General features: G+C 44.2%; 1 protein-coding gene across 2 annotated transcripts in view; it reads left to right on the forward strand.

Moving 5' to 3' along the window:
- The first annotated feature begins 309 nt into the window (after window positions 1–309).
- The window catches only part of LOC123751677 (probable G-protein coupled receptor No18), an 81,570-nt gene continuing 72,552 nt past the window's right edge, over window positions 310–9,327 (forward strand). Inside the window, exon 1 of one of the 2 annotated variants that reach the window (XM_069314980.1) lies at window positions 310–1,184. The gene's annotated coding sequence lies outside the window, so the exon portion shown is untranslated. The remainder of the gene's footprint in view (window positions 1,185–9,327) is intronic. The other variant, XM_069314981.1, reaches the window with a different exon arrangement.

Below are 9,327 nucleotides of genomic sequence, written 5' to 3' on the forward strand. Positions count from 1 at the left end.
AATAGGCCTATTGAGGTGTTCCTGTCTTATGTGTTATGAGGGGGGGAGGGGGGGGGTTTACCTTGGTAAACTTGAACAATACGACTGACTACCCCCGAGGATCAATCTCCCCGCGGCCCGGTCCACGACGCAGGCTTCTGGTTAATGTATTGGAGGATGATATGGAAGGAGGATTAGGGAGTGAGGGAGGAAGGGAGAGTAAGTGAGGGAGGGAGGGAGAGAGGGAGGGAGTGGGGCATCACCCCCCCCTCCCCCCAACACACACACACACCAGAGAGGCAGGAGGAGCAGGCCAGTGCCCACAGTGTACCCATCGTGAACGGTACACCCTGCCTACCTCCCGACCTGCCTCACTGGCCTAAACACACACCCTTACCCTACCAGCCTACCCATACCTCCCTACCATTCTTACCCCAGCCCTACCTATACCCCCTAAACCTACCTACCTAACCTACCAGAACCACCCTTATTGGACCTTCCATCCAGCCTACACAGCCTACGGGACGTACTGATATCCAGTTCACCTTCGTTGATAGCTGGAAGCTGATAGCTGGAAGCTGATAGCTGGAAGCTGATAGCTGGAAGCTGATAGCTGGAAGTTGATAGCTGGAAGTTGATAGCTGACCTCCTGTGACCTGAGGAGAAAATCCAAGGAATAATACTCGCGAATTCGCACCTTTCAGCGGGTGTTGTAAACATTGTCTCAGGTGTTTGTGCTGAGGCCCAGTGCTCTACTGGAGGAAAGGTAGCGATTGTGCCGTGTTTACCTGTGTGTGTTGTTGCGTCTGTGTGGCCGTGTGTGGGTTAGACAACACCTGTAAGACCGTGTTTGGAACAGACACCTGTAAGACCGTGTTTGGAACAGACACCTGCAAGACCGTGTTTGGAACAGACACCTGTAAGACCGTGTTTGGAACAGACAACACCTGTCAGGCCGTGTTTGGAACAGACAACACCTGCAAGACCGTGTTTGGAACAGACAACACCTGTCAGACCGTGTTTGGATTAATAAACAACACGTGTGTGGCAGTGTTTTGATCAGACAACACATGTGCGACCGTGTTTGGTTCAGACAACACCTGTGAATCGCCCAATCAAACACCTGAGGAGACTCAGGTGTTCCTCCCACATCTCATCATCATCTTGACTTATACAAACACCTGCCCCAACTGAGGTAAATCCAGGTAATAATTAAATTAATAATTACTAACAATAATTTAGTTGTTAAATCAAATGGAACGTTATATAATGAGTATATACATTGACACTATACTTCAGATATATCCAGGCTTATAGTATAGTTGTTGGCTGGTGAGTTAATTAGCATGGTGGCTTTAATTTCCCTTCAGAGGTTGATAGGCCTGAAGATTTGGTATAATTTAAAGTTATTGGTTTATTATGCACCTCATACCCGTCCTGTGGGTGGTGGTGGGCTGTATACCCGTCCTGTGGGTCGTGGTGGGCTGTATACCCTTCCTGTGAGTGGTGGTGGGCTGTATACCCTTCCTGTGAGTGGTGGTGGACCCCATACCAATCCTGTGGGCGGTGGTGGACCCCATACCCATCCTGTGGGTGGTAGTGGACACCATACCCATCCTGTGGGTGGTAGTGGACCCCATACCCATCCTGTGGGTGGTAGTGGACCCCATACCCATCCTGTGGGTGGTGGTGGACCCCATACCCATCCTGTGGGTGATAGTGGACCCCATACCCATCCTGTGGGTGGTAGTGGACCCCATACCCATCCTGTGGGTGGTAGTGGACCCCATACCCATCCTGTGGGTGGTAGTGGACCCCATACCCATCCTGTGGGTGGTAGTGGACCCCATACCCATCCTGTGGGTGGTTGTGAACCCCATACCCATCCTGTGGGTGGTAGTGGACCCCATACCCATCCTGTGGGTGGTAGTGGACCCCATACCCATCCTGTGGGTGGTAGTGGACCCCATACCCATCCTGTGGGCGGTAGTGGACCCCATACCCATCCTGTGGGTGGTTGTGAACCCCATACCCATCCTGTGGGTGGTTGTGAACCCCATACCCATCCTGTGGGTGGTAGTGGACCCCATACCCATCCTGTGTAGTGACAAAGAGTTACAGAGGCACACAATGGGCCCCACAATTCGTTTAGTTGAACAATGAACAATCTGGAACAATGTTACATAAAAATCCAACACGAAAAAAATAATAATTAGTAATGACATTATTATTATTATTATTAAAATTATACAATGATACTATCAGTTATTAACCTGAAAATTAATGAGACATGAGAAGGATTCGAACCTACGTGCCTGGGTACTCTCAAACATACACCTCAGACCACTACACTATGACATGGTAACAATCATTACAACCTGGGATTCAACTGAATCCTCAAGGGTTCCCGAGGCTTCCACTGAAGCCTAATCAGGGGTTTCACATAATGCCCCCCTCCCCTCCCCTTGCCCCCCCCCTCTGGCTTGTTCCACCCCCTCCATTTCTCCTCAACTGCACTAAGCAATCAGGTTACGTGATTGCTTAGTACAATCGTTAAAGCCAATGATAGTCAAGTAACTAAGAAACAAATGACGCAGTCGACTAAGGCAGCGTGTGGGATCATCCCGGACGTAAGTTCGAATCCTCATCACGGCCCTTGTGCATTTATTCAAACAAATGACGTTTCAAGACGAGATATACACAGACAAGTTTCGAGGTTTCTGGTATATATATATATATATATATATATATATATATATATATATATATATATATATATATATATATATATATATATATATTATTAAATATGACCGAAAAAGTAAGATTAATAATTCTAGCACGAATTTTCTCAATCTTTCGTACATTTCTTTTCACTGTTGGAGGTAATTCAAAAATCAATTCTCCAAAATTCATTTTTATTTCTAGTCTGACGCGACACTTGAGCGCGTTTCGTAAAACTTATTACATTTTCAAAGACTTTACACATACACAACTGAATAGAACTTACATATCTCCGATTTGTTTATATCTACATTTGAGTGAGGTGGATGGGGTGAGGTGGTATTTAATAGGGTATTAATTTCATCAACACAAGACAGAACACGAAACAATGGGTATTGAAATGGAAGTGATTGTAGAAAGCCTATTGGTCCATATTTCTTGATGCTTCTATATTGGAGCGGAGTCTTGAGGTGGGTAGAATATAGTTGTGCATTAATTGGCTGTTGATTGCTGGTGTTGACTTCTTAATGTGCAGTGCCTCGCAAACGTCAAGCCGTCTGCTATCGCTGTATCTATCGATGATTTCTGTGTTGTTTACTAGGATTTCTCTGGCGATGGTTTGGTTGTGGGAAGAGATTATATGTTCCTTAATGGAGCCCTGTTGCTTATGCATCGTTAAACGCCTAGAAAGAGATGTTGTTGTCTTGCCTATATACTGGGTTTTTTGGAGCTTACAGTCCCCAAGTGGGCATTTGAAGGCATTGACGACGTTGGTCTCTTTTAAAGCGTTCTGCTTTGTGTCTAGAGAGTTTCTCATGAGTAGGCTGGCCGTTTTTCTGGTTTTATAGTAAATCGTCAGTTGTATCCTCTGATTTTTGTCTGTAGGGATAACGTTTCTATTAACAATATCTTTCAGGACCCTTTCCTCCGTTTTATGAGCTGTGGAAAAGAAGTTCCTGTAAAATAGTCTAATAGGGGGTATAGGTGTTGTGTTGGTTGTCTCTTCAGAGGTTGCATGGTGTTTCAGTTTCCTTCTTATGATGTCTTCGACGAAACCATTGGAGAAGCCGTTGTTGACTAGGACCTGCCTTACCCTACAGAGTTCTTCGTCGACTTGCTTCCATTCTGAGCTGTGGCTGAGATCACGGTCGACATATGCGTTAACAACACTCCTCTTGTACCTGTCCGGGCAGTCGCTGTTGGCATTTAGGCACATTCCTATGTTCGTTTCCTTAGTGTAGACTGCTGTGTGGAAACCTCCGCTCTTTTCCATGACTGTTACATCTAGAAAGGGCAGCTTCCCATCCTTTTCCATCTCGTAAGTGAAACGCAGCACGGAACTCTGCTCAAATGCCTCCTTCAGCTCCTGCACTTACGAGATGGAAAAGGATGGGAAGCTGCCCTTTCTAGATGTAACAGTCATGGAAAAGAGCGGAGGTTTCCACACAGCAGTCTACACTAAGGAAACGAACATAGGAATGTGCCTAAATGCCAACAGCGACTGCCCGGACAGGTACAAGAGGAGTGTTGTTAACGCATATGTCGACCGTGCTCTCAGCCACAGCTCAGAATGGAAGCAAGTCGACGAAGAACTCTGTAGGGTAAGACAGGTCCTAGTCAACAACGGCTTCTCCAATGGTTTCGTCGAAGACATCATAAGAAGGAAACTGAAACGCCATGCAACCTCTGAAGAGACAACTAACACAACACCTATACCCCCTATTAGACTATTTTACAGGAACTTCTTTTCCACAGCTCATAAAACGGAGGAAAGGGTCCTGAAAGACCGTTACTAGAAACGTTAATAGAAACGTTATCTCTACAGACAAAAATCAGAGGATACAACTGACGATTTACTATAAAACCAGAAAAACGGCCAGCCTACTCATGAGAAACTCTCTAGACACAAAGCAGAACGCTTTAAAAGAGACCAACGTCGTCAATGCCTTCAAATGCCCACTTGGGGACTGTAAGCTCCAAAAAACCCAGTATATAGGCAAGACAACAACATCTCTTTCTAGGCGTTTAACGATGCATAAGCAACAGGGCTCCATTAAGGAACATATAATCTCTTCCCACAACCAAACCATCGCCAGAGAAATCCTAGTAAACAACACAGAAATCATCGATAGATACAGCGATAGCAGACGGCTTGACGTTTGCGAGGCACTGCACGTTAAGAAGTCAACACCAGCAATCAACAGCCAATTAATGCACAACTATATTCTACCCACCTCAAGACTCCGCTCCAATATAGAAGCATCAAGAAATATGGACCAATAGGCTTTCTACAATCACTTCCATTTCAATACCCATTGTTTCGTGTTCTGTCTTGTGTTGATGAAATTAATACCCTATTAAATACCACCTCACCCCATCCACCTCACTCAAATGTAGATATAAACAAATCGGAGATATGTAAGTTCTATTCAGTTGTGTATGTGTAAAGTCTTTGAAAATGTAATAAGTTTTATGAAACGCGCTCAAGTGTCGCGTCAGACTAGAAATAAAAATGAATTTTGGAGAATTGATTTTTTAATTACCTCCAACAGTGAAAAGAAATGTACGAAAGATTGAGAAAATTCGTGTTAGAATTATTAATCTTACTTTTTCGGTCATATTTAATAATATATGTCTACAGGAAAGACTGCTACCAAAATATACTAATATATATATATATATATATATATATATATATATATATATATATATATATATATATATATATATATACATATATATATATATATATATATATATATGTATATATATATATATATATATATATATATATATATATATATATATATATATATATATATATATATATATGACATTGTCAGACCACGAAGGAAAATTGAAACAGGAATTTCCTTAAGTACTTTCGTATATTAATACATCTTCAGAAGGAAAAGAAGTATTAATACTCCTTCTGAAGATGTATTAATATACGAAAGTACTTAAGGAAATTCCTGTTTCAATTTTCCTCTGTGGTCTGACACTCACATTTTTAATCACGTGTTTATTTTCGTGATACACACACACACATACACACACACACACATATATATATATATATATATATATATATATATATATATATATATATATATATATATATATATATATATATATATATATATGCAAGATAGGCAAGAACACCTTGTAAATGCTTGAGTAATGCCACATAATGATATTCAAATGTCAAGCACTATCTAAGAGACAAAGGCAAGGTTCCTATTACTATATAACTGGACAGAGAACTTGCCGTTCTTCTCAACACGAAGCAAACGTGACTAACCGAAATTATCAGAAAGAAATCATTCTTAAAATAATTTGAATAATAGATAATAGTTTGAATAAGGATTGGAATAGCAATCAGCTAACACTGTAATGCACTGCCTATTAATGTGAAAACATGAGGACACGTGGAGACACATATGGACACTCATGAGCACACATAGACACATGTGGACACAGGGAGGCAATGCTGACACTCATGAGGACACATAGACACATGGAGACAATGCAGACACTCATGAGGACACATAGACACATCTTGAGGTTATCTTGAGATGATTTCGGGGCTTTAGTGTCCCCGCGGCCCGGTCCTCGACCAGGCCTCCACCCCCAGGAAGCAGCCCGTGACAGCTAACACCCAGGTACCTATTTACTGCTAGGTAACAGAGGCATAGGGTGAAAGAAACTCTGCCCATTGTTTCTCTCCGGCGCCCGGGATCGAACCTGGGACCACAGGATCACAATCCAGCGTGCTGTCCGCTCGGCCGACCGGCTCCCTGGAGGCAATGCAGACACTCATGAGGACACATAGACACATGGAGACAATGCAGACACTCATGAGGACACATAGACACATGGAGACAATGCAGACACTCATGAGGACACATAGACACATGGAGACAATGCAGACACTCATGAGGACACATAGACACATGGAGACAATGCAGACACTCATGAGGACACATAGACACATGGAGACAATGCAGACACTCATAAGGACACATACACATGTGGACACACATGGAGACAATGCAGACACTAACGAGGACACATAGACACATGTGGAACCATGTGACAAACAGTGAAACACCTAGACACATAGTAACACACCTGAACACACGCGGACACATATAAACACATGGACACACAGGTCAAGACACGTGGACACATGGACACATGGACACAGCCACACACATAGGGGCCTCGTAGCCTGGTGGATAGCGCGCAGGATTCGTAATTCTGTGGCGCGGGTTCGATTCCCGCACGAGGCAGAAACAAATGGGCAAAGTTTCTTTCACCCTGAATGCCCCTGTTACCTAGCAGTAAATAGGTACCTGGGAGTTAGTCAGCTGTCACGGGCTGCTTCCTGGGGTGTGTGTGTGTGTGTGGTGTGGAAAAAAAAAAAAAAAAGTAGTTAGTAAACAGTTGATTGACAGTTGAGAGGCGGGCCGAAAGAGCAAAGCTCAACCCCCGTAAAAAACACAATTAGTAAACACACAGAAATATGCCCAAGTCATGAGTCTGGATTTGGGCATTTGGGCAAAACTGAAACTTCTTGGGTAACTGCCTGCTATGTAATCCCTAGAACACGATCCGACAACCGTTTTACATCCAGGGGTGCAGAATGAGAGAAGGAACAGTGCCACTCATTGTAAATAGTCTAGCTCTTATCTGCCGGGAGAATTACCCCAATGAAGATATTGTATGTCGTAATCATGTCTCCCCTGGAAATATTTTTCAAGTGGCTTTTTCTAGGCTCGTAGATAAGACCTGGGTGTAATTAGCACGATATCACTATCTGATGCCATGGTTATCAAGACCAGGACTGCTAGTTGGCTCCCTCTCCCTCACTATCTCTCACCTCACACTCCCTCACTATCTCTACCCCCAGCTGGCCACCTCTCACTATCACCACCTGCGCCACCTGGCTCCCTCTCACCTGACAACGTGTCCTTGAGCCATCTGTGTGCGCCACCTGGGGGCCGTCACGTGCAATAAAATCACTTTAGAAATGCATATTGACCTTTGACGGGATCTGGCGGTCCGCGGACCTCAGCATCTCATGTGGGAGGTCTGCTTAACTGTTGTGTGTGTGTGTGTGTGTGTGTGTGTGTGTGTGTGTGTGTGTGTGTGTGTGTGTGTGTGTGTGTGTGTGTGTGTGTGTATGTGTGTGTGTGTGTGTGTGGGCGTGTGTGTGTGTGTGTGTGTGTGTGTGGGTGTGTGTGTGTGTGGGTGTGTGTGTGTGTGTGAGTGTGTGTGTGTGTGTGTGTGTGTGTGTGTGTGTGTGTGTGTGTGTGTGTGTGTGTGTGTGTGTGTGTGTGTGTGTGTGTGTGTACTCACCTAATTGTACTCACCTAATTGTGCTTGCGGGGGTTGAGCTCTGGCTCTTTGGTCCCGCCTCTCACCTGTCAATCAACAGGTGTACAGGTTCCTGAGCCTACTGGGCTCTATCATATCTACATTATAAACTGTGTATGGAGTCAGCCTCCACCACATCACTGCCTAATGCATTCCATCCGTTAACTACTCTGACACTGAAAAAGTTCCTTCTAACGCCTCTGTGGCTCATGTGGGTACTCAGTTCCACCTGTGTCCCCTTGTTCGCGTACCACCCGTGTTGAATAGTTTATTCTTGTTTACTCGGTCGATTCCCCTCAGGATTTTGTAGGTTGTGATCTTGTCTCCCCTTACTCTTCTGTCTTCCAGTGTCGTAAGGTGCATTTCCCGCAGCCTTTCCTCGTAACTCATGCCTCTTAGTTCTTGGACTAGTCTAGTGGCATACCTTTGGACTTTTCCAGCTTCATCTTGTGCTTGACACGGTACGGGCTCCATGCTGGGGCCGCATACTCCAGGATTGGTCTTACATATGTGGTGTACAAGGTTCTGAATGATTCCTTACACAGGTTCCTGAACGCTGTTCTGATGTTAGCCAGCCTCGCATACGCCGCAGATGTTATTCTTTTGATGTGGGCTTCAGGAGACAGGTTTAGCGTGATATCAACTTCTAGATCTTTTTCTCTGTCTGTTTCGTGAAGGACCTCATCTCCCATTCGGTATCCAGTGTCTGGCCTATTTCTTACCCCTAGTTTCATTACCTTACATTTACTTGAGTTGAACTTTAGTAGTCATTTATTAGACCATTCCTTTAGTTTGTCTAGGTCATCTTGTAGCCTTATACTATCTTCTTCTGTCTTAATCCCCCTCATAATTTTGCAACATCAGCAAACAATGAGAGGAACGATTCTATACCCTCTGGGAGATCATTTACATATATCAGAAACAGTATAGGTCCAAGGACTGAACCCTGCTGGACTCCACTGGTGACGCCTCGCCACTCCGAGACCTCGCCCCTCACAGTGACTCGCTGTCTTTTGTTACTTAGGTACTCCCTTATCCAGTGGAGTACCTTTACTTTCACTCCTGCCTGCATCTCCAGCTTGTGCACTAGTCTCTTGTGTGGTACTGTGTCTAATGTTTTCTGGCAATCCAATATATACAGTCTGCCCAGCCCTCTCTATCTTGCCTAATTTATGTTGCCTGGTCGTAGAATTCAATTAATCCTGTGAGGCATGACTTGCCATCCCTGAACCCATGTTGATGCTG

Source organism: Procambarus clarkii, chromosome 80 (assembly GCF_040958095.1).
Source record: "Procambarus clarkii isolate CNS0578487 chromosome 80, FALCON_Pclarkii_2.0, whole genome shotgun sequence".
Taxonomy (NCBI): Eukaryota; Metazoa; Arthropoda; class Malacostraca; order Decapoda; family Cambaridae; genus Procambarus; species Procambarus clarkii.